Below are 27,073 nucleotides of genomic sequence, written 5' to 3'. Positions count from 1 at the left end.
ATGCTCATCTTCTCAACAAATATTAACGTTTTTATTGATATTAAATTATTATTTTTACATAATTTGGTCATAACAATGAGTAAAATATTTTTAAAAAAAACATATTTTGACTAATTTTAAATTTGTGTATTTTTAAATTTTTTGAACAACAACATATATTTTTCATTCCTATTCAAAAGCAAAATATTTTTATTACAGTTTTAATGAATCAAAATCGAACTACGAACGTGTATAGAGTTAATGAGGTAGTTATAAGTTATAACTTATAAGAATTTAAAGTTTAGGTAAGCGATTGTAGTGGAGCGACATTTTGCGTGGTGTCCCAATTCCCTGTGCAATTCCACTCCACTCATCTAAACTTTAAACACTTTTACACATTGACATTTTTAGAAAAAATGCCACTTGGGAATGTGAAATTAAAAATATATGCTGTCACTCAAATAAATAAAACATTAAAAAAATGATAACGATAAAAAATTGTGAACAATATTTTTTTACAAAAATAAGGACTAAAAGACTTTATCGAAATCATTTTCAAGAATACGAGTGTTACCTTTAAATGAATCGCTTCATTTATGAAATCGATATATTTATGCGCCAATAACGTTATACTTATTTTTTATTTCGGTATTTTTTTATTCTCGTACAGTTTCCTCTTCTGGTCGTAATCTAAAACGAATCCACGTATATACAATATATTATGTATGTTAATAAGCTGCAATTATATACGCGAAGTGATATTATATTTCTATCGAATCGTTTCGGATGTGCGTAACATATTATATACCTACATAATACGTATAAATAAATTATAAATAGTTGAATATCATGATATTGCATAGGTATAGGTATTGTATCTATCCAAGACGTTCAGAATATAATATACCAACAACAGAAAAACAATAATAGGTATACGAACGAGACATTATTGTACTATACGCGGCGATCTTCCTCTCGCAATACTTTCAGACATATTATTTTATATAATTATATTATAAGTCCTGTACCGAAATGTCTAACATATACTATGGTGATTTATTTTTTTTTTTGAATCCGTTGGGATGATGGTATTATTGCTCCCGCACGATCGCCCCTTACAGTATATCCACGCCTGACTTTTCGTTAGACACTGCTGCAGGTGGGCTCTGCCAACATTATTTTTGTCCTCGTTTTTTTCTATTTTCCCGAAACCCATTACAGCCGGGTGCTATGCGTGTGACATCTGTGTCCGAATTCCAGTCTGTGGGAAGGCAGAGCTGGGGCTGCATGACGAAGGTTTTTCGTGGCCCCCAAAAAGTATGCGATGATCAAATAACTATAACCGAGTGAAAATATCCCGCAGTCGTCGCAAACCCCCGTGCAATCATAGCTCGTGCGCGTTATTCGCTTCGCCGGGAGAAAAGTTTCGTAATCATTCACAATCAACATCCCGACGATCGCTGTATAAATCCCTGAAAATATTGTATGAATTATGATTGTTCGCGAGCTTATGACGTGTTGGTGCCGTGGGAGTTTTCGTAGTCACAGTATTATGCTATATATTATTTTGTATACTGTAGAGTGATGCATACAATATTAAAATGTAGGTAGGTAATAAAATTGTATTGGCCGACCGGTCGATTTAATATTATACCCGCGTGGACTGAGACGAATTTCGATTTTTTTTTCCAATATTACAGAAATTAATCGTTTTTCAAATAATAATATTATATTAATATAGTACAACTATAACAATTATAGTTATACTATAAGCGTACAAGAACTACAAAAGATCATATTATTATAAGGTTAAGGTATATTATATAAATAAATCAATGTGTTGTTAAATAAATGTTTTGTTTTCGTCCAAAATATAAACTGTGCGTTTTTCTTGTTTTCCTTAAGGTAATGAATGTGTATAATCTTTATAATTTGTATTTGAGCTGCAAATCGCATAATATGATTACTTTATAGACAGGGACCTAGGTTAATAATATTATAGTTTTAATATAGTTTTAGTCACCCAACGAAAGTAGAACTCAAAACTTGTAGCAATGAGGGTGGACATTGGAATTCCGTGTCTCTCACCCTTCCCCCCGCCACTGATACCTTTAATCGTACTATGGTATGGATCGGCGTTTCAAATACCGTCACCTGTAAAATGTGAGCCTATACATAGGTACCCACAAAATGGGTACACATCATATACAGAGTGTGTCTGGACAAATTACTCTGAAATTTCATTTAGGTATTATTATGTCATGTCATTCGGAAACACCCGGTATACACGACGATTTCATTTGAATATTATATTTACGACGAAACGAAAACCGAGGGCTGCGGTGGCGGTGGTGCGAAGCACGCGTATACGAGGGATTGCACGCGGAAAAGATATTGTTTCGTGTACAACGCAGCTGTTACAGTATTATACGTATGATTATATATACTACGCGTATATGAATAATAATAATAATAATAATAATAATGATATACCGTCGTATGGGCTTAACGATAACATTTTACGCGAATCAAAGAATAAACTAACATCATATATTATGTAAATTTAATAATGTTCGCATACATATAGCATCTAATAATAATATGATCTTCATAAAATTATTATTATTATGTTATATTGTACTGGCTACTACTGTATACGTGTATTCGGTTGTACATGTTATAATAAAACACATTATACGTATGAAAGTAGACCGCTGCAGCAGGTAGGTAGGTGGCAAGTGGGTATAATAATATTATAATCACATATGTAAATTTTTCCACAACATTTCTTGTTGAACTGCAGCAGTATATTTTATTATTGGCGACAGATGTATGTTTGCAATTAATTTTTACTTACTGATACTTTTTTTTTTCAGTAATATAATAATCGTCGCTATTCTGATAACCGAAAGAATTAAAAATTGTATTCCTACTCATCCAACAACCCCGAAGCTCATTATATTAGTACATACAGAAATTGTCCAATACCTGACTATTACCTATTATAAGTTTTCGATTTTCATAAAATCAGGATGGGCAAGATACTTGAAAAAAACATTAATGTTTACTCCAAATACAATATTCAACATTTTAGAAAATATAGGTACTATACAAGGTGTAACAGAAAGAATTGACGAAAAAAAAAATGATTCTACTTAAACGTATAACAAGAATTGTTAAAATTATATGATTAGTAAATAATTTAAGAAATATACTCATGAGAGTAAATTCCCCAAAAAAATATTTTGAAAAAAGTAATTATTACGTTCCACATTTATAAAATCAAAAAAATATTGATATTTAAAAAAAATTCTAAAATATAAACTACTTGACTTAGATAAATGTTTGACCATCAAAATTTTTCTTATAATCAGATTCACAAATTGACTATTTTGAATGTATCCAAAAAATTTAAATCAAATTTTAAATTTTTATTTTCAGTGTTAAAAAATAAAAATAATTTTTTATATTGTATATGTGTAGCGCAAGTGACTATAAACTATATATATATATATAAAAAATTAAATATTGATTAGAACAAAAGTTATTCCAAAAGTCAGTTCTGTTTAAAATTTTCAAACAAAATATATATTTTTCTAAATAGTTATTTAAACAAGCACATTTTATTGCTATAATATAAAATACTTGAATGTTTTTATTATTAACTAAATATGGTTATTATTTATGTATACTACAAAGAGACAAGTTTTTTGTTAGAAACTCGGATAATGAAAACAATTACTTATGGGCTATGTGACTATGTCCTATACCCAAGTGGCTTACACATTCGAACCATAATGGTTAGGTTAGGTTAATATGCGTTAAATAATGATTTGTTTTGGTTTTTTTGTTATAAATTTAAAAACAGTTTGTACTGTTCACTGCACAAAGGTAAAAACCCTTTAAACTTGTTTGAAAATTAGTTTTTTGATTCCGTCCAACAGCTATGGCCCATGGGAATAACAAGAGGTGAATTAAAAAATGTATTTGAACAAATTATTAATTTTATTTGTTAATTTTTCCTCAAAAGCTGATGCACCTTCATAATATTATTTACAATCTATTCACCAAAAAAATAAAAATAAAAGTATACACGATACACCACGACCCCACACCGAAAAACAAAACTTATCTAATTGACAAATATCAATAAATACAAAATCATCCCGTACCCATCGTGCCGTATCTAAACCTCAAAACGCCATAATAATATTTATTATCCAGTCGCAAAACATAATATTATATAACATTTTATATTATAATATATAAAACCGTACCTGTCGACCCACCGGGTTGGCAAACTATAATATATATATTATAATATGCCGAGAAGGACCACATACTCACATAGTGTAGTCCCGTGCACCTATATACATAATAATATTATGTATTACGGGATGACCGCTCATTCCGTACAACACATAGACCGCACTAACATATTTTACGCACGTCGTATATGAATAATATATATATATATATATATATACAAATATACAATACACCCGCTGCGTATAATATTATTATTATTATTATTATTATTATTATTATATGTCCTACCGCGTGGTACCTATAATACGGTAGGTAGGTATGGGGATATGTATAGTGCGTGAAAAGTGAGTCGGTGCAGGGTGCAGTTGGCGTGTGGGAAAGTAGCCGAAAACCACACAAGACGTTGCGGTTCTTATATTTTCGGTAATATATATATATTATATACTGTATAATGTACTTAACCTCTGCTCGACTAGGTGCATATAATATATATATATACGAGTATACCGTCCGCGTATTATTCTACCTATATCCCTCTATATTATAACTCTGCAGCGGACGACGACGACAAAAACTTCAAATATAACACCACACCCCAGTGGTGTTTCGCGTGCGAAAAACAAGAACCGACTAATGTGTGTGTGTATATATATTAAATAATGCTTTGTAAAGTTTTCGTTTTCTTTTCAAATCCCAACGTTATCAGACTATAACCACACCACAAACGTGGTCACAAGATATAATACTTATATACACGTACAATATACATTATATATATATGTGTGTACAGTGTGTGTGTGTATATATCTCTGGTGAGCGTAAAAATAATATAGCGAGGTGGACATCAAAAGAGAGTTGGCCATAAAAAACAACCACCGCGGCGAACAGAAAACAAAAAAAAACTTTTCCGGACAAACGATGTTATAGACACTAGGAATCCGTAAAAAACTAAAAAGCTATACTGCACAACCATCTCGCCCACGCGGGAAAGAAGACGCGACACACTCTGCAGCGTCGGTTATCTTGCACACATACGTACAACTGCACCGGTGTATATATATATATAGGGTTAGAGAACATTATTATTATTATTATTATTATTATATATAGGATCGGCGCTATAAATAAAGAAAACTTTTCGTCTCGCGTGCGTTATTAAAAATAACGAAACAAAACGATTTATGCTTGCGCTTGGCGTCTACAGCGGCGTTGTACAATATTATACTATACGGAGTGATGCATTTACACAGCTACACAGTCACCATTTTATTCATAGTAATATTAAACATTACATTTTTACAAAAAAACAAAATGTTTAACAGCTAACAATTGCTTATCATATAGCGATTATTTTTGTTGACTATATTTTGTTTAATGACAACGTATATAGGAATTTTTAAAAGAAAAACTAAGAATTCTAAAAGTGTTGGTGCATTAATATCGAATAATATGAATAACTGTGGAGCACAAGAACTTTTTTGGGTTATAAACCTTACCATTTTGATATACGCTCTTCCAAACTTTAAACGCCGCTTGCCAAAAATAAAAATAATATTTATCCAACATACTCAAAAAATTTTTTTAAAAAGTATTCTGCATCTGATTAAGTAAGTATAAATTCGAGTTGCCATTAAAAATTCAAAAACTTAAACAAATATGAAATTAATGTAAACCTATCTACTCTACAAAATTAGTGTAACCGTGAAAACTGATCACTCTGTACAGTGTGTATATAATATTATATACAACTCTAAACATATGGCGATCGATATACAACATGTAATAATAACGTTATCATTACATACATATCATATACATAATATATGTGCTGCATATAACAATAAAATACCGAATCGATAATTTCGTCTGCGATGTGCGCGCCTATATTGGTACCTATGTTATTATAGGTAGTTTATATTATATAAAAAACAAAATACATCGGAAAAACTGCGGCGACGACTCGCGTTTAATAAATTATATTATTTTTTTATTGACAGATGTTTCATTTTTTTATTTTATTCTGGCCGAGACACGCACAATATAATATAATATTATAATCCATTCTATATCACTTTAGCAGTTCAGGGGTATTACACGCGCATTGGGTACACCTATTAGATACAGGTATGTATACGAACCGCGTATAATGGTATACAATTAATTAATCAATTAATATAATATACACTATACAGTTTTTTAAAAGTTTTATTTAATAAAAAACAAAATACCCGCAGTCAACTACTTCTCTTCGTGCGCTATAATTATTGTGCACAAATATTAAACGATTCAACTGAACCAGTCAAGCTCGGTCGATAATATTATTAATTTTGCGAAATGTACGGCGAATCAAACCTTGTGTCAACATAATATAATGCAGTCATGACAAAAACATACCTCTACACGACTTTTTAATATATATACATATATCTACAAGCATCCTATCTATTATAATAGTAGCCTCAAACTTAAACTACTTTAAATTTAGTTTATTGTGATATGATGTTAATAGATACCATAAATTAAAAATACTCGTAAACTGCACAACAAGGGTCGGCCTGGTAGGTACTTTATATAATATTGTGTCAGCGGTATTGTACTTTATAAAAAAAAGTATACTTACAACATTGATGTCCAAAGAGAAAATTATTTGTGAGGATATTAGGTATATTAGGAGAATTTATCACTTAAACCAAAACTTTATGAATAATATTATGCTACCTTATAATTATAACTTACTGAAATTGATAATTTTAATATTTCTATAATAATAAATCAATTACGTGTCGATCATGTAGAGCAAGATATTTTTAAAGTCCATTTTTTTGCACTTTGCGCGGGCTGGTATCACACACACACACACACACACACACACACACACACACACACACACACCACCACACACACACACACACACACACACACACACACACACACACACACACACACATGGATTTAGATTTTTGATATAAAATGATCTACTTATAATATAATATGTGGTACGATATTTGTGTATAGAGAACCGACGGCTATCGTCAAACCCTCACGCAATGTTCGTAGTTAGTAGGTAGGTATACATAATATTAAACGTAGGTAGGTACCTATAATATACTAGCTTCATTATCCCGGGGGGCTGCACCATCCGAACGATAATAATTATTTTATTGTTAACGGGCAGTGCGCTTGCGCATTTCAGCACGGGCCGATATCGATCTAATTATTAAAAATGAATAATAATATTACTATAACCATTAAAATAATAATATTAATAATAGTTGTAGGTACCCACTATACAGTCGAAATATTATTATATGCACGCAAACGCCATATTATGCAGCCAGACCCCTATGGCAGGAAGGGGAAAAAAGGGGGTACAACGCTCCTTTGGTGCAGTATTTGTAAAATATATACTTAAATTATGTTATACGCGTATGACTATATAATATAATATAACATCGAATGTGTTTTTCACAAAGCACGCGTTATGCACACTGTCGAAAAACTGCAGTCTTTTCATGGCTTGGAATTTTTTTGAAATCCCATCGGGTTTAATACAGTTTCATTTGACTATGATATATACAAAAGTTTTCCGAGCAATATTATTGCAGATAATGTACTCTTGGTATCAATTAAATAATTTCAAGACGTAGGGATGTTCGACATTTCAAAGCCTACGTTAATAATATTGCCTGCGTAGGTTTTTATGATTTTGGAAAAAAAAGTATATATTTGTAACATAATATCGAATTTAATTGTAAACAATAAAGTATATTTTTTTCCTATCAAAGTGTACCCCATATATAAACAGAAAAATTATTTAAAAATGATTTATTCGATATAATAATATATGCAATATTACTTCAGAGTTCAGACTATACAATACACTTAGTATTGTATATAGTGATTCCAGTTAAACGGACATTATATTGTATTATTATACATATATCGTACCTACGTGTGTAATAATAAAATATGCATTGCGTATGATCATCTACGACGGGCCACATAATATTGTATCAGCAGTATACCTACACACTTCGAGGGCGGGATTAACGTGTACACAATTTAAAAAAAAAATCCTCGAGTGTCTGTCCGAGTCGGGTCACGCCACTGCTCTACAGCGATTACAGTATTTTAATATTCCATGGTTTTATAATATTGTATTGATGCTACCTACTTCGCATTAAATGCGCCCAAAATAAAAATACGGCGCACGTATATAGTGGTGCCTACTGTTGGAGAACAATGGAAACGCATTATATGGAATTCGATACAATATATTATATGTATTTATTGCATATTATATTCACAGTGTGTTTTTGAATACAAACACTGTATATAAGAGTATAAAACGTATATAAAAGTATTTAAAAATCTCGGCTAAAAGTAAAACTCTTAAGCGTCGAAATATATAATAATATGTAAAGGTGTCTACGTGAATACTTGACGAACAAAGTGAAAAATAATAATATATAACAGTCCACATGCATACTTGCTATACTTGCTATATTATTATAAATTTTGTGCATACTATTATGTAGGCAGATATATATCATTATATCGATAGTTAAGAATTTAAGATGTTATTGGAAAACCGTAAGTTTTTACAGTAAAGTGATTTAAAATTTCATATTTTTTTTTTGAAATCATAATGAATTATGATTTTATTTAAACTACCCGCTTATGACCCCAGTACAGTTACCTACAGTTAAATTACAGAAATCAAAATTCTAAAAATATTTGAAATTTAGTAGTAATATTGCTATTTGTGTATAAATGTTTCTTTACTTCGTTATTCGAACTGATTCGGCTATAATACATAATATACCTACTACTGATTATATAATTTACTAGGTACCATTAGTGTATTATTGGTAGGTACCGAATACGTTTTAAATATTTTTAGAAGTTTGTTGTCTTTAATTATAAAATGTATTTGTGATAAGTGTGCATTTTTTGTCATCCAAGTCGATATCAACTTACAATGAGTTGATGGTCATACTACAAATAAATTTAAATTATACTAACGTCTAACATAATAATATCATATTTTTAATACAAATGAATAAATGCAGGATAATATTATTAGTATGATATAACGATAACACGTTCGCGACAACAACGCCAAATGATGTAAATTATTATGTAAAAAGCCCAAAATTGGTTGTTTCGCTTTTGATGTAACTAACAAGTCCGCAGACGTTGTGTGTATGCGCTTTATAATATAGCTGTTTACTTCTTATATTGTTTTTTTAATGTACATTATATATGCGTCCGTTTATATATTTTTTTACGACAAGGATAATATTATAATTTTGCACTAAAAAATACGTGCACCTGTAAACTGAATAGATAAAAATGTAGAAATTATTAGTTGCAGATTATTTGCCGTGATGTTTAAAACGTCCCCCTGCAACGATGAACACAAAACGATATTCTTACGAAAAAACTTGTCTAACTTTTGGTTCTTCGACCGTCGATTTACCGCGACAACGGGTCTATAATAATACACAACAAAATATTTTAACAACGTATTTTGGTGATCGCGAATTTATCATCGATTTGTGGACGAATGACGACGGGTTCGAATTAATACAAATTGAAAATTTATCGTAAACAATTAATATATAATATATAATATGTAAAAACAAAAATTATTGCAATAACTAGAAAATTATTATCAAATGTCAACCAATGGCCATCGCTGCCGAGGCTTATTTCAAATAAAAAATAAAAAAAAATTACGGGATCGGAGTGGCTGTAATAATAGTAGGTCACACGTATCATGACATCTAAATCATGGTCTAGACGGGCGCAGATGTTTGTCGTTAAAATTTAAATGTGTAATAACATTATAATATTATACAGATTGGATAACTTTTTTTTTACTTCTCTCGTCTGTACAGAGGAATCTGACTGTAGTCAGCTGAACTACGGCAACAGCTCTGCCGCAGAATTTATTCGAAAACTGTTTCGCGTTAGATTTCTATCACATGGACAGACAGATGACACACGATAATATTATACGCACGCGAGTACAGCGATACGACACGATACGATACGATACAATATAATATATATTAATATTATACAGGATGTTTCACCATGCGGAATTGCCCCATGTTCCCTTTATAATAATGAATTTATTCAAATTCTGGGTTTTAGAATTTCCAAGTACATACTTAAGACTGTAATATATTTTAAGACCACTTAAGAATACCACTTTTTTTTCAAATGAGAACCAATCTTTTTTTACTATGCAAATTATATTTTTTCAAAGTATCTTTCATTAAATTAGAACGAGTAGATTCTATATTATTGAAATGTATAGGTATACTAGTCCTACAAAAGTATAAAAAGTTGAATGACACTAAAATTATAGATTGGTAGCTATTCTCTTTTGAATTTAGATTTTTAGATACATCGAAATTTACATAAAAAGCATCTGTTTAACAATTTCCAAAAACAGGAGGGGGAATCAAATTTGAAAAAAAAATTTGTGTCGCCACAGAATATTTGTCTCAATGGTATGAACAAATCTAAGTATTTTGAAAACATATAGTATTATGGTCTTTAAATACAATTAAAAATTCCAAAAATAAAAATAAAATTCCACGTTAAAATAACAAATCGGAATCACCCTGTATGTTATTATTACTATTACAGCTGGTAATGACATCATGTATACAATAATATTATATATATATATATGACGAAAGTAATATATTATCTTATTTTGTTTGTGTATAGCTAGGTACTTATCGTGTGCGCCTTCGAAATATTATGTTTTATTGTACGCATGTGTGCGATTAGATTTTATTGCATCGGTCCGCTTAACAATAATAATAATAAAAATAATAATAATAATAACAATAATAATAAATATAAACAACCCGTCGGATCCGAAAGAGAGAATAGAGTTAGACAGACGACTGGTGCAGTGTTGTTTGTCCGAAAAATCGCTGACTGCACATCCGATATAATATTATGTACAATATCTTATTATGGGCCGGGGCAGACAAAATGTAAATAAAAACGTCGGATGCGAAAGTGGTTCGGGGAAAAATAATCGAAGAAATAATAAAATTTAATTCGTATTACAAGCGAAATCGTTGTACATATAGATCGGCGCCACTTGCAGCTGCGGCGCACCACGCGCGTACATATTATATTGATCGCGCGGTTTTTTATTTTATAAAAAAATACGAGCAAGTGTGCGCAAAGGAGCCGCGCCCGTGTGACATGTAAAAAAAATAAAATTCTATATCTTACTCTTACGCACATACCTGGCAATAATATTAATAACAAATAATATTTTAATATCGGCGTACACATGGCCGTCCAAGGGGAATCTACAGTAAGCGCGACGATAAATTTTCCCCTTTTTTCCACCACCGTTCCCGACGACTCGTCGGCAATCCGAACTCTGTCGATCGCAGTGGACATTTATATTTACATATTATGTCTCTGATAGATATCTAAAACTTTCCAAAAGTGGACATCGTCAACTATATAGTTAAAAAGATTACGTTTCAACATTTTGAATTTACTATACTACAGGTATAATTAGTTAATTGTCTAATTAGCTTAAAAACTTAACCATGTAATTTAAGTTATATCCATCTTGGCTTATCCAGTTGATTTGAAAAAAAATACGTCAAGTCAAACACGTGTTATATGTATAATTCGGACTATTAAACTAATGTTATTTTTTATTTAATCACACTGTACACAATGATTTTAAATACAAATAAACAAATTTACATATTCCGTGATTTAATAATTGAATTGGCACAAATGCACATAATAATAATTGACATAGCCTGCTACAAATATACAGTTAGTTTGTAATAAAAAATAATAGTAGAATGCATTGTTTATAAAATGTTTAGTTACTATTAAAAAAAAATTCAAAGTAGCATAATCACTGTGCACCAAGTGTTAATTAAAAAAACAAAATAATGAACTTCTTTTTAACTCAGTTGAGTTAATATTTTTCTGCATATTTTGAACTTAAAACTTTTAGAGTTAAATAATATATTGTTTGTTAAATATTAATTTATAAATAAACTTTATAGCCACAGACTTAACTTAATTAACTCAAATTATTATTTTTTTTATGGCGCTAAGCCATACCTGCACTGCCGTTTATTCCGATTAAAAATATATTATATTGTATAGCTATTTTAACAGTCGTATGATCTAACGGTTGAAAACAATTTTCTGTAAGGATGAACGTTTTCTATAGAGTAAATTTAATTACCTATTACAAAATGTAGGTGCTTTAGTTGAAAGTTATTTTATTTTTCAACGACTTTTACTTCTACGATCCACTATAACTAATACAACTATAATTCACTATAACTCGGTTATGTGATGAGTTAATTATTACCGTTTGTGGCGTAAACTTATTTTTAATGTGATGACAAAATTACTCAAAAAAGTTGATTTATTACTAAAATTTAACCTGCTACGTAGGAAGTATTTTCTTCTATATAGGTACCTACTCAAATTAATTCAATGTCATGTAGCGAATTTGTATATAGAATTAATGCAAGATTTTGTTTGTGATGGAAACTATAAAATAATGCAAATTTGCTTAATTTCGTTTTTGATTGAGTTTAAAAAATATATACATAAACTTTTAACTAATGATTTAATTTATGTTACTTTTTCATTAACATTGAATAGTAACTTTAAAGCTTAATCAAGTTAACATTTATTTTAGAATAACTTTACCTAATTAGGTAAAAAAAGTAAGTATAACTCTCTCCCTGCTGCCCTGTATTTTTGCAATAGCCATTTGTCTCACCATCAACCGCACTTATACGACTTTTTTTTCCAAATCTAAACACATCCATGAACAATGTTTTAATGTAAATAGAAAAACAAATATTTTCAAATTGATATGAATTTAATTTAATAAAGTATTTGTACCCCCCCCCCCCCCCTCTCATTTTGTACAAACTACAAAATTGGTTATACTTAGAATTTGTCCAGTAACATATGTGCTTGTACAACGGGAGGGACAACTTAACGTCTTCACACACATAAGCTTCGTGACCTTTTTGCATTTTGCCATACACAAATTCGATAAAAACTGACTAAAATAGCAGCATTTCCGTAACCTTGCACGACAACTCGCTTTCCCAGACATTTTATATTATCAGAAACGGATTTCTATACAACCGATGATCTCAATCTACATAATCGGTGGTGGGCAGGCGAGCGCTGTACACAGTGATGAGACGTATAATGAATAATAAAACAGGCGAAAACAGGCGAATTCGACAGCAATCGATATGACGATATATAATATATATATAGGTATAGGTTTAACGTCAAATCGTTAGGTACATAATAAATGTAATTATGTCGAAGACGGGTTGTTTCATATATTTCCTTTTTAATTTTTATATCATTCAAATTTTCAAATACATAATATTATTATTATTATATTTTATAATCATGGGTACCTAATATTATACAATAATCATAATATTATTTGTGTACGTCGGTAGAATCGTCTAGTGTGCCGTTTAAAATCGATTTATTTCAATGTCTCTTTAATTCAAGTCTCGAACACACTTGTGTATTGTAGTAATAATATGAAGTGTAGTTCGCGGAAATTACCATTCGTTTAGAGTACGGCCGACTATAGGAACGGCCAAATGCAGCGGGAGCTTACGTGAAAACGTTAACGAATTCAAACGGCATTACCGACAAAAAGTACGTGCTGGGCTAGCCGTTTTGCAATAATAATAATAATATCAAATTGTTATTGCCGTGTCCTTTGAACCGCAGTTTGCATGCGCTGTTGGTGGGTTGGTGGGTTGGAGGGGGTGAATGGGCGTGATCCAGCGGACCAAAAATGACATTACGCGCGTTACAATATTATTATACATTTTTTACTCGGTTTTTATTTTCAGTTTTCACAATTTGTTACAATAATATATTATAGCGACAATAAATTTGAACGAAATATCCAACGTGATGTGCGCGTGTACAGATAGGTACCTACAACAGTGTACCTACACGAACTCTGTATAACGAACAACGACGACGATAATAATAATAATTGAGTAACGGATTCGGGTTGGAATACGACACGAATAATATGATTATTGCTTACGCATTGTGTAAGCCTGTCACGGCACCGTCGCCTATTATTATTTTTTTTTTTTGTAGTCGTTACTTAGTGACTATTGTTTAGGTCTTTCGGAATATTTTTTTTCCATACGTATGTCCTGCAGTGATTAGAGAGGATTTACGTGGTTTCGTATAATGACGTATATTATACTATATACATTTTACGCCAGGCCATGTCGTACCACTCGTGGATCTGAGAATTATATACCGTATCGACTATCGACCTATATCGTTTAGTATACTAAAATCCTCGATTCGAAGGACACACATCAGTGTTTATCTTTACGGTCGAAGTACAACTCATCGTATACAAACAGCTTATATAGGTATAAAATACATTTATATATAGTTTCGAGGATATGAGTGGGCAAGTGCACGCCGTATATAGATCACACGTGTCATGGACATTATGAGAATGGCCCCACTTTTGAAAATCATAAATTTTCAACTAACAAAATTACATGGAGATAGGACTATATGATTGAAATTTCACAGCTAATAAATAATTTATTTTTAGTGATTTTATATTATGACCATGGCCCGGGTATTTCGTATAATAAAGGGTAGGTAGAATTAACCCTTTTGGTTTTATTCTATTAGGAGGGCGGAAGAGGCGGACAGATCGTTTTTGGGGACTACCACACGTATGATATATTATAGTACCTATATAGTTATTACATTGTTGCAATGAATTACTTAATATCATGAGATGTGTCGATCTGTTAATATTATATATTTAAAACGTTTCGATGACTAAATTTTACGGCCGAGGGATACAATAAGACGATGAAGACAGACAAAAATACAATGCACATCGTACATTCAGTATGCTACGTTTATAATATATACAATTCTAAGGCTAAACCGTTGAAGACCGTTTTCGCCATACTGTGTGAAGTGAACTAATACAGTAGTGAATTATTTTTATTCTCGACAAAGTGCTTTTTGCACACGCTATCCGAATTCGAGGCTATTGGCACCGTAGTCAAGATTACCGATAATTCAGAAACCCTAACCTGAACGGAACCCTTATATATTTAATTATCTCCCTGTACCAAAATCAAAACAGGTCTTAGGCGATATTAGATTTTGATGTTTTGGTGAATGGTATGGTTTATATAATATTGTAAATATACAAGAAATTATTTTAACTGTATAAGTTTAAGAAACAAAATCGACAATCTAAAAAGAAAATTAAATTATGAAACCAAACACTATGAAGGTTTCGAGGTCTCTGAGCATCGTTTTGACGTTAGTTACATTACACTTGATAATACAATTATTTTGATACTCCTCACTATCGCACATAATATTATACATAAATGATTTTCGAGGCGTTTGTTCAGAGGGCAGCGTTTTTTCCGTTTATGACTGATCTCCGCCCCATTATGTGGCACACCCCAAATGTCTCGTTACATACACATAATATACACCCAATTAAATAATTGAAACAAACGCGGTCTTATAGTGACTGGCGTAATGTTAGTATATTATACGCGATAGATAACGCCGATAGTTTAAAGCACTAGCCCTAGAGGCGTACTAGACTGCAGTAAATAGGTCGGGACCCAAATAATGACATTTTTGGAATTTAAGATCCAACTATAGATTATTATACATTTTACGCATGATATTGGTGGCTGAGGCTGGCACACAAATTTTGTGTCTTTTGCACATCTTGAACGGACGAATCGAAAACGTTTGGCGACGAATAATAATTATGTTATGATGTACGTTATGGTGATGAAATAATAATAATATTATATTATATGCCTATGCATAATATAATAACGGGAAAAACGAAATACCATTTTGCGTGTGTAAATAATATTACTCATGTAATTAATTTTCGTATCATATCATTAAACGGCGAATCACTGATTAATAATACAATTTTTCGTATTTATTCAATGGGCGAGTATACTAGCTTTATTTAAAGACTCAAATATTAAATGCTCATTACACAGTCATCTGATGTGAGTGCATACAGCACATAAACAATATTATATGTATGAGATATAATAATATATAATATACACTCGGGCCAAGTAAATTGAATAAAAAATTTCACGGTACTCCGATCTTAAATAATTATAGTTTAAGTTGTTTTCTAGAAATCTGTAAGTTGCAAAATTCGTAGGGATGAGTGGTGGGGAAAGGGGAAATAACCTTCTATAATAACTTCAAATGAAAACCTTGTTTGAGTGCGCAAGGATAGAATATAATACAGTTTCTTCGTTTCCAATATAAATAAAATACAAATAATAATAAACTTTGTCGACAGTATTTTCATTTAGTTGTACAACAATGATAATAAACAATAATATAATACCATACTCGTCACTCTATCATTCATTCATTCTCTCTCTCTCTCTCTCTCTCTCTCTCTCTCTTTCGCACACACACACACTTCCTCTCGCTCGCTCACTCACCGTGTGTGTATATAATATAATATATATATAGGTTAAACATATTTTTGGTAACAATATAAAATGACCGAACATAATTTATTTTTCCCCCAGCTATATATTGCAGCTGGTTACGGTCTATAAATCAATTTCCGATATCAGAATATAATTTCATAGCCCACCCGAAAACTTGTACACGACAATAATTGCGAAGATTAAATAAAAGTCTGTTGGCCGGGAATAAAATCATTATTACGCTCAAGGTACCTATATAAAATATGGAATTATTAATCGGATATTAAAGACCACGTCAAGTTATAACAATAGCTACCATATGGTAGAGGTTAATTTTATTGTTTTTCACTTATTAACCAAACTCATGGAACACGACATGTGGTTTAATAATAATAATGATAAAGTTGGGGGGCCAACTTTAGTGACATTGAAAAAAAACTTTCGAATCCCGCAGGATATGGAGAAGAAAAATCCCAATTCGTTGACCAATGCCGCGTGTCTTTCGATAAGTAAGATATAGTACCTATATATACGGACGTTTTGATAAGTAATAAAACAATATTATTATTAATTATTATGTTTGGACGAAGAAACACGGGTATTCACAACGGAATATTGAACATGTATATTATATACTTCACGATAGTAAATATTTTCAACGTTTATGACGGAGGAAAAGAATAACGTCGTGTAGAATACAATACAATGTAGACACGTCGTAGGTATATATATTATTTGATTTATCCGCGGGGGAGCAAAAAAATAAAATAAATATAATGTAACAACACACGGAGACTTCCTCTATTTTTTTTTTTTACATATATATAATATTATAATATACGTATGGTATAATATACCTATGTGTATAGTATAATCGCCCGGATATCTGTCTCTGCGCTGCGTCGGGGATAAAGTGTGCGTTTCCTCGAATATTTTGATTTTTTCGAGACGCTCACGCAGTGTTTATCCGGTCGTTCGCGTTCCTTTATCCCGCAGACATACGACAATATAATATTCTTTGTGTGTTGCAAACCGATTTTACCGTTCGTAAAACATCGTGGTTTTAATAATATAATACATATTGAATAGATTTAGGTGTTATGTATAAATATATGATACCTATACCAAATGCGTGTCTGCATGGAGACCTCATTATATATTAATCACTCTGGTATTCGCAGCGTATAATAATAATATTATTGGGAAATTGCAAAGATGTATAATAATAATGACAATATTGATGATATTAATAACGAATATAATATGCATATATTTATAATTTAGGAACGTTCTCGAATCGGTCGCCCAGTGATATAATAATAATAATATGATCGGAACTATTTGAGATTCTTCGCGGAAAGGGCTTCAAGCATTATGCGGACATGCAGATGGATTTTAACACCATCATTTTGAACGCAAGTAAAAAACAGTAGTGACCAAAATTGGTGAAATATATAATTTGAATCAACAAAATTAATTAAAATCGATACCACACTAATCTTGCAGGTCTGACTGTTTCACTAAACAACTACCCACTGATAAGCAAATCTTATTGGCCTGTCATAAAATAGAGTTCAAAGGCACCGATGGCTCAGGTGCATAAAAATGAAAATATATTATGATAAGCATAATGCGTATAATATAATATAATATTATTATACATGAAGGTAATGTATGTTATTATTTTATTCTTAATAGATGTATATTATTGATATAACTTAGTTGCAAACGAAGCCATAAATATTTTATACAAATAAACCTAACAACTTTCTCAGAGACACTCAATACTATAAACTACAAAATGACAAAACAAAGGAAGCAAAGCTGAACAATTGGAATAATGCACTACCTTCAAACAAATTAAAAAAAATATAAAACCATCCATTAGAAAAATGGAAATTTCCCATTATTTAAAAAAAAAAAAAGAGATGGATATAATAATAATCAACCTAGTCAGAATATAGGATCTATGCATTTAACCCATTCATATTCCTCATATTCTCAAACAACTGGCCCCAGCATATGTGACACGTGTAAGGAATACCTTATACGATCAATCATATTGTGACCTAATGCCCAAAATACACGAGAAATCTTTATTAACCCAACCTCACTCCAATACGCACTTAACAAAGAAAACACGGAAGCAATATTATATTTATTATTCCATAATATAAACTTAAGTAAAAAAATTGTAAAAAAAGTTATTTTGTTTTCCTTATAAACCTATATTATATAATCTAAAAGTAGGCATATTACCACTGTTTTTGAAGTATTAACCTAACCTAACTATTATTAAAAAAAAACATATTGATATTATTATTATTCATTCTGATTATACCAGTATTTGAATAAGCAGTAATCAATAATCATTTCATTTTTCACCTAGTCATCACCAATATGTATTATGACAAATCTATTTCTAAATTTCCAATTGCTTAATTCATGAAAATATTACAAAATAAATATAGATATTACTTCGACCATAATCATAATCAAATAACACGTGTATGATAAAGATAAATTGGCCTGCTCGAATTTTAAAGCCACCGGCGTGCCGTGTATATGCGTGGAACAAAAAACCTGCGTCCGTTGCAGCTACCGCGAATGGTACGCGTTTACTAGACTAAACGAGTAAATATTCGATTTAAATTTTAGGTACAAACTACAAATAATTATATACTACTGACCGAACTAGGTGCGGAAGCAGTAACACTGTAACAGTACACTGCCTATACAGTTATAGTGGATACAAAACTGAGGGATTTCAATTCGTTTCGGTGGTCGGCAGACACAATAATAGCATACAAACACGGAGTCGTGTGGTGTCCGGTAGACCAAGGTACAATAAAAAAACATAATAATATATTGTAATATATTGTAATAAAAGTACAATGCCGAATGTATACACATACACACACACACACACATTATTATTATATTATACGTATATATAGCTAGTTTATGAATTAAAGTGTATTTTTACCTGCAGTAAAGACGAGTGAAGGCGACAAAGATGACCACCACACGCGGTTTTCGGCGCTTATCTGAAAATAACATAAATCATCGTTCATATAATAACACTCGACTGTTCGTGACAAAAAATACATTTATAATAGTGTGTAATAAGAATGTCAATATCTCGACACGGTAGTTTTCGGAAGGCAGGTAGGTAGGCATTCGAATAAAAATAACCTGCTGAATATTTTATTTTTACAATATTTATAAACTATGCTACGACGACTTGACCCCCGTTCGAAAGAGACAAAACTACGCAGCGTTACCCATACATTGTTATATTATTATGTATCAGCTCTCTTACCTAACCTAGACTATAGGCTTTTCATTCTTTTTTTGGATATCGACGACGCTGTTGGAAAAATACAATCTGTGGCCTATATCATAATAGTGCTTTGTGCGAGGTGCAACGAATGCGCGGTCATTCGAGTTGAATTATTATTTGTCGTCCAGAAGGTGAAGCCGTGTTACCAACCGAAGAACACCAACGTACAAAACGAAGTATTTCAATACGGAACGTATTTTTGTCTAGAAAATAGCTAAATTTCGCTCGTCATACCGACACGCACTGTCGTCTGTTGTAGGTATAGTAATGTGAAACGAAATAATATCAAAAAATTCTTCAGAAGTGAATTCGAGATCGATCGTCACACTTTTTTAAAATATCGACACTTGTCTTTATCTTAACATGGATTTTTCAACATAAGAAATTCAGAATTTTTAGGTGAAGGAAAAAATAAATAAATACCTGGGATACGATCGGCCTCGAGTTATAAGTAAGTAATCGATATTTTTGTAATTAATTATTGCAATAAAAATTATTTTCAAATAACCGTCTGTCTTCCAGTGATATGCGCTGCTCGGTATATTATGGTAAATAACAGAAAGTTCAACTGTAGTTTGGAAGCAGGGACTGGAACCTTACCAAAAAAAAAAACCGGTTTCGGAAGCAGAGCCCTTATTTCAATTAATTTAAAAACCGGAACCAATACTTTTACTTTACAAATTTTTTTACATAAGTTTTAAACCAAAACAGGTAACAGTTTTTTTATTTTTTAAGAACCAAAACCTAAATTTTAGTTCTTCTGGGAACCAAACAGGTACCGGACTCGTAAAAATCATCAAAGTTCCAGTCCCTGGTTAGAAGCACATGCTTTGAAAATGTACGCACTAATACGCATCGAAACACGTCAAAATATTATTCTATTCGATTCTATTCGATGTGCTCGGAAAATTGTGCCGATTCCGTCCTCTGGTTTCTAACTATAACTTATAAGTACGGACTCTTGTTTAAAACTGCGTACACCATGTAATTACATTTTTTTTTTTAGTTAGATTTAACTCTGAACTTGTGTGTGACAACCTAAACGTTTTAATTTCGTTCGCTTGATGTATATTTTTAGTATAATAGCTGCGCCTTACACGCACGCGCAAAATAATTTTATATAATAATTAATATATATATAATATTATGTACACGTAGCTGTGTAAAAACAAACTATAATAATAATATGTATTGTAATAATTTGACTTACAGTCATCTATAGGCGTGTGGTGTACCTACAAAGGGTAAATTAATATGATATGACGTATTATATAATTTGTACAATGTGTATAATGTAATATATTGTATTGTTGTGGTCGTGTATACCTACTGCACACTTACGGTCGGTTGTCCCGATTCGACGCTTTTGTGCCACACCGGACACCGCGAGTATAATATAATATTATACTATTATACTTATGTACGTTTATATAATAAAGGTAAGTAGTATTGTTACAATTTATAACAATTATGAAGTATGTCTCGTGGAGTATCGTCTGACCTTTTATTCCGTTAAGCGTACCTAAACCGACAACATTTTCTTGGTGCGCCAATCACTATTACGTATATCCCTCTGTATATATATCGTGATTATGGATAGACAAGAACTAGAACCGGACACCAAGTCACGGGTTAATAAGAAAATTTGGATTAAGTTATTAGATATTGATCTGTTAAGAAGATGTTAGCGAACTATTTGTATTCTTTCTCTAACCCACGCGCAACATAGCAAATTGTAAGTTCTCAATAATGGTTATAATCATATTAATTTCTCAAATTAGAGTGAACTGACCTCTTATGAAATATAAAGAAAAGATAATTATCTAGGAATGGGCGTTTTACTGTATTTTAATTTTAAAGCGAGTTATGATTATTTTAAAATTGTAAATTGTTTGTAAAACTTAACTCGCTTTAAAATTAAAATATAATAAAATGCCTATGATATGCATTACATAATAATCTTACCTTTACATTTTATAAGACGTCATTTCACTTTAATTTGTGAATTTTATATGGTTATAATCATTATTGTGAACGTAAAATGTGCTATGTTTCGCGTGTGTGATAGAGAGAGAGATATTATACTACGCTGACATCATCTTAAGTTCTATTAAGATTTGTAATCAATAATTAACAATATGTGGCTGTCTAGGTTTATATAATATATATACGTTAGGTACTATCCTCGATGTCTGGGCAAGGTTTGGTTAATCGAGTCCCGTTAGGTTAGTTTTAAAATAATGAAATTTATAGGTAAAGAGAGTTCGCTCTTTAAAAAATGTAAAGCAATAAATCGAGTTTCTAACGTCTTACGCAGAGAAAGGGTGGAGAGTCTAATTTTGACTGGCGTGTATTTAAAGAGCAAGTCCAACGCTGAATTTTGTTTTTTAATTTTATAGATTGGAAATTTATAAGTTAGTAACCATTAACATTGTTTTGTTACATTTGCCAATACGGCATAACGCCAATACGCCATATTATCAAATATATTATATATTGTATTAAAGGTATATTTTTATGTACCTACGCTACGATATTGATAATAACGACTGCACATATTATAAATTATTAATTGATTATAAAATGCATATCTTCAAATTAACTTGGTTTGTTTAAATTGCAATATAAGAGGATGCTACCCGTGATTTGTTATCTCCGTCTTATGAACCTACGACACAGCAAATGTTCGTTCAATGGTTTGAATAGTGTGCCGTTAGTTTTTATATTAGAGTGAAATGACCTATTATAAAACTTTTAGGTAAGAATACCATCCATGCATAAGCTCTGACGATTTTTGATATTTTAATTTTTAAGCAAAATATAGATAGGTACTTATGCGGGAATATCAAAAATTAAATATGTTCATATCTTGCTTGAAAATTATTGAAATATCGAATACAATCCGTCGCTTAAACACACAAATATATAATAAAATATATAACTTATTCTTACCTAAAAGTTTTATAGTAAGTAAATTCTGTCTAATATAGTAATATATCAAAACTAACAGCACACTATTGAAACTAGGGAAAGAAAATTTGGTATGTCGTACGTGAGTAAGGCAGAGACATTAAATACATGAGTATATAGCGTCCTCTTAAAAATATAGTCATCAAACTATAAAACGGTATAAAAAAAATAGATATTTTGTATAATTTTTTAATTTACCTTATTACTTATTTTAAATAATTTTATTTCCAATGGAAGAATAAAATTAAATTTGCCAATATAATCCTATCAGGAATAAACCATTCCAAGAATCATTCAAACGTATAGTCTTGAGTAATACAACTATATATTAATACTGTATTATACAAATATTTATTATTTATGCATACTGCACAATAATATAATATGTGCAATATTATATTATACTTAAGTATAATATAATATTATTTACTAATATAATATAAACAGTATAAATATATACTCAGTACCCGCAATATTTTTAAACCTGATTGATTTTATCGTTTAGATCGATTTTCAGAATAAATTAATATCTCGAGGAAATGAATAAATTCAAATTAAATAGGTAAACAGTGAGTATTATTTAATACAATAATATTATGTTTATCATTTATATGCGTATTTATAGGTATTATAATATTTTGTGTGCAATTTATTTTATCACGTGCTGTGACATTAATATTTAATAACATAAGTAATGTATAATAAAACTTATAAGACATATTATTATTATATCATATTACCTAAAACCTATATTAATAATATTGATGGTGAGAAAAAACACTAATATTGAAAATTATTCGAACTTCTTTAATAAAATTGCTATATTATTCCATTTAAATATAATATGTATAATTAAAACATTTTTTTCATGAAAATCCGAAATTATATTATATATTGTAACTAATAAAAACTATTAAGTCACAAGTATGATTAATTTAAGTTTTATTATTTCTAGAATTTTAATAGCTTTTTTATTTTTTCAATTTAAATATGCTGCAATGGTGGAAATATTAGAGCTATTTTACATTTTTATAAGTATAATTATTTACATTAATATATACTCGAAGTGCAACGAAAAATATTTCGCATTGGAATAAAGAATTATAAAAATGCATGTTGTCGTTAAATACTTAAAAAAAAATGTTAGAGTTGTAATAATAAAAAAATAATTATTTTTAGAAAAATTTTATTCTTTAACGACTTAAAATGTTGTGAAAATATATTTTCAAAAATGTCAATATTTCTTGAAATAATTAGTGTCTGGTTAAATGGATCTCTCGGTATACACTATACGCATGAAAGCAGTGAAAATCAAATGTTTCAATTCATAAAGTATAATATATTGAGAAAAAAACGCTGTCTTCTATATGATATTAAGTGCTGCAGAGGGAGTAACTATATGCTCGGCGTGCTGCAGCAGACGATCAGAGAGAGATTTGAGATTTGAGAGTGACAATTGCCGTTTCGTGGACTTAGCGCGTGCCCGAACATACCGCAGACGAGGGGCGCGAAGAGTGCAAGCTGTCAATGGGTAATCTCTATTTTTTTTTTTTTCGAAATGCGATCGCGATGTGAGCAATGCAAGGGGTTATGAGGTACAGTTCACTGGCGATCACGTCAACTGGAACAGTGCCATTTTTTTTTAACCGCAATGTTTTCGTTTACTATATATATAGTGTGCGTGTGTGTGTATATCGGTTGCGGCTCGTGAAGGCATATATTTCCGAAATTCCTGCAGGGAACCAAAATGTTTTCAAGCTACAACTGTTTATATATTATACAAGCCCATAATGAGAATATTGATAATGTTTAATGTATTTATGTGCGTATTATGATAAGGATCGATGCAAGTATTGTTTCAGTTGACGTGCGATTTCTTTCGGTGACATTTTAACAATTTTTTCGTATATAGTAAATAATATATATATTATATTAACAAACAAACGTTTACACGAGGAAATATATTTTTTCTCCATTGTATCATGTTTCCGGTCCCTCCCTTACTATCATATACTATTATTTTATTTGTTCAGATAAATTGATGCAAAATATTTTTTGCCACACTCGTAGTAGTAGCGAATCATTCTGCCGTTTGACCGTCACTGTCATAAATACTTTTGTAAAGGTAAATAACTCAATTTTTAAATATTTAACATTATTTAATTATTTAATGTAATAACATTTTATGTAAACCTTAAATACAAAAAATATTTTGAAGCACTCTCGAAATAAAATCATAGCTATGGCACTGATATCTACTTATATTATTAGTGAATTAATATTTAGCAACATACTATGTAAATATAAGACCATTTCAATATATTATGTACTATGTAGGTATGACATTTAACCATAATATTCCGTTTAAATAACATAGAAAGTTAATGCAAGAGTGTAGTGAAGATAAAAAAATGTGTTTCATTGAACTTGCACTTAGTATAATCTAATATAAAATAAATTGATTTTCAATATTTCCAACATTATTATGTTCGATAAAGAGAAAACATTTTTAATGTTATTATTTTTAATCTATTTAATATTTATAATGATGCCCATACAAAATAGTTTTGAACGTTTCAATCTAAAATAAAATTGCGTAATGACCTTATCCCACGATAATACTGCAGATAAAACAAAAATGTTTAAAGTAAATGGGAAAAATTTTAAGTCGAGTGTTTTCTAACAGCCGACTACGATGGCAGGGTGGTCTCACATTCACCCGGTCCTAGTTGGATTGCGTATATACAAACAATATTTATAGCCTGTTTATTTAAATCGTCCAATCGCAGCGAAACGTATTGCCGGGTTCGGGAAAATTCGCGGGAATCGATTTGGATTCAACGGACATGATTATAACGATAGCAAGAAAATTCCGGTCGAGCGATGACGTGACGTATAGAAAAAACATTACAATCTACCCTATATAGCTATGGTTCGTAAATTATGTTTGTGAATAACATATTACATTCGTACGGTACGTTTGTCGTAGTCAACCGTTCAAAAATCATAAATTTCCCTACGATAGCGTCGACAATATTATAGTAACGCGTGTGTAAAATATTTTATCGCTCAAGCATAATATAAAAGTATAAAACTAATATGGAAAGGACTAATTATTACAGGTGGTAATTATTCGTCTGTTGCGTAATTTTATGATATGATATAAGTGACATTATCATTGAAACGTAAGTGGGACGATATTTTTTTTTGCTCTGATATAAATCGAGGAAATCGTCGACGTAGTACCTACATATTATTATTATAATTTATAATGTATATATAATAAATTAATAAACCTCGTTATTATCATTGTTGAAAATGTTGTAAAACAATTTGTTTTCACATGATAACACTATAATATAATATTACAAAATGATGGGTCTGAAGAAACGCTCGAATTTTGAACTTTTATACCAATATTATGTCATTGATTATAAATGTATAATCATAGAGCCTGAATTTCAAAAGTAATTTTTCAACAATTGTTGAAGGTTTAATCGAATACCTAACCCTAACCTACCTTCCTTGACAATTTACAAATTAAAATAATTTAAGTTTTTAACCTCTTTTACATAAACTAAATAGCGGGCAGATAGGCACGTGATTAGTAAATATTATTTAAAAATATCAATGACAATAATGTGCATTGCAGCGCACGTCACAAAACAAGCAGCGGGCTTTTCACCGTAGGTAGGTAAAGAGAGACGAGCATTTTGTTATCGTTCACTATTTATTTTTTTTCTCATTTCTTGTTCTCGACGTCGAGACGTATTTAATTTAACGCAACTCTTATTTTTTACAATACGATTTCCCTTGTTTTTACGCGAAACGATTATTTTTATTTTTTTGTCGTCGTTGACATTGAACATCGCAACACACACACTAACGTAGGTACATTTACATTTATTTATATATTATTATTATACTGTGAGGCGACTTGTCT

At 30.6% G+C, this 27,073-nt stretch overlaps 1 protein-coding gene across 1 annotated transcript in view; it reads right to left on the bottom strand.

Annotated features, from left to right (window-relative positions):
• The window catches only part of LOC132953812 (protein muscleblind), a 179,181-nt gene that overhangs the window by 93,787 nt on the left and 58,321 nt on the right, over window positions 1-27,073 (bottom strand). The window contains exon 2 of the mRNA XM_061026148.1: window positions 19,804-19,864. The gene's annotated coding sequence lies outside the window, so the exon portion shown is untranslated. The remainder of the gene's footprint in view (window positions 1-19,803; window positions 19,865-27,073) is intronic.

Source organism: Metopolophium dirhodum, chromosome 1 (assembly GCF_019925205.1).
Source record: "Metopolophium dirhodum isolate CAU chromosome 1, ASM1992520v1, whole genome shotgun sequence".
In the NCBI taxonomy this organism is placed as follows: Eukaryota; Metazoa; Arthropoda; class Insecta; order Hemiptera; family Aphididae; genus Metopolophium; species Metopolophium dirhodum.
Note: the sequence above shows the minus strand (reverse complement) of the source record. Positions and strands in the feature narration are given on the sequence as shown.